Raw genomic sequence first — 1,654 nt, forward strand, 5'->3', positions numbered from 1 at the left:
GTTACTGGCAAAGTCATTAAGCTTAGTCATTTTAATCAACATGGCTGCATGTGAACTGGGTTTATGTGTTTAAATTGACTACGACCAAGGCTATTTCAACCAAAATGAGGACAACCCCTATTTAAACCGAAAGAAGTACCTCACCTCACTTACGAAGAAGTAGTTGGAGCTGGGCTCCGAACTATGAGAGTTCAGACCATTCCTGGTGTTCGAACTAGTCATTAGATTTCTTCATCGTCGAATTTCATTTGAAGCGAGTCTCAAATTTTGTAGAAAGCAAATCCGGCCGACCAAATGGTTGGTTCTGGTCTTACCAAAACTCAACTTGTTCGTGTTTATACGTTTTCAAAATTTTTGAATTTGTGGGCCTTGATGTTGCCGTAGAGTAAAGGATATGGCCCCTTGATCTTGCAATGAGAGTTGCAGAGAAACTCCAGTTGACTGTAAATCCTTCATGTACTTATTAGATCAGGTATGCAGGTTGCAAATGTGTCGTTGCATGTTGACCTGCAGAAAATGATGGGATCCATTTGTACCTTAGACCAAGCATGGAAAAGTTCGAGTCAAATCATATGATCTTTGAAATTTGTTCTTGGACTAGATTTCAGCCTGGTTTTCTGAATCGACAAATAATTACTCTACTGTCTGCTTTGGATGTTAAAGACTTGATCACATGCTCGTAGAGACTGACACGACTTTTGATGTTCTTACTACTTCATGTGCTGAGGTGCCCCTCTACCATATCTGCACAAATAGGCAAATACAGCAGCAATAATATTAAGTGCTGGTTTCAGACCTCAAAGTGAACCTCATCTTAGTAGGATGCTAACTAGCATAAGAGCTGCCCAGCTTGGGGACTTGAGGGAAAAAACAATGATCTTTGTTCCTTCTAGAATGTGGTTGATGGGCTGCTTGGATGAGCTTGGTATACTCATCATATTTAGAATCTTACTGCGGTGTGCTCCATTTACTATTCTTTCATACTTTCTTCTTTTTACCATGCGATAGGTCAGCGAAGCGTGAGCGGGCGGTGAGAAGGAAAGGTAAAACACTTCAGCCTAACGGGAATGAGCAACGATGAAATGACAAGATGAGGTGTCCCGAAAGAAGGGTCGAAGCTTTTCAGCCTGTAGCTTTCCCCGTCCTCCCTTCGTCAGGCGGTGCTTGTGTGGGGAATGCACCAGTAGCTCTTACCTTACCAACGAGCCGATAGCTGGTGGCTGTTGGTCACGACTACCACCAAAAAGCTCCAATAGAGATGAATGTTTCACATGGAGGAGTGTGCATGTTTATGTTGGATGTTCTTCTGTTGTGTAACTCGGCGGCTTATGTGCGACCTGTGGCCCATGCCTCTTATTTGTTAGGGTGGACGGCGTGAAATCTGATTTGATCTCGGTATTCAATCCCACCGCTGAGATGCTTAGTTGACTCCTTAACCTTGATAGGAAGATGGCTTATTCAATAATTCGTGCATAAGGGTAAGGAACTTTGGATGAACTAATGCAAATGGGTGTAAGCTTCGCTGCTTGGAAATACCCAGCGCTGACCACGCTGAGAGACACGAAAGCGCAGGAAACGCCAGTTGACGAAGTGGCGTTAAGCATCCCTAGAGGTACGAAAAGAGAGGTTGTGATGATATCATCTACGTCTGTAC

General features: G+C 43.5%; 1 pseudogene; it reads left to right on the top strand.

Annotated features, from left to right (window-relative positions):
• The first annotated feature begins 916 nt into the window (after positions 1-916).
• LOC111408319 lies at positions 917-1,428 on the top strand (annotated as a pseudogene).
• Positions 1,429-1,654: the final 226 nt, after the last annotated feature.

The sequence above is a fragment of the Olea europaea genome, chromosome 13 (genome assembly GCF_002742605.1).
Source record: "Olea europaea var. sylvestris chromosome 13, O_europaea_v1, whole genome shotgun sequence".
NCBI lineage: Eukaryota > Viridiplantae > Streptophyta > Magnoliopsida > Lamiales > Oleaceae > Olea > Olea europaea.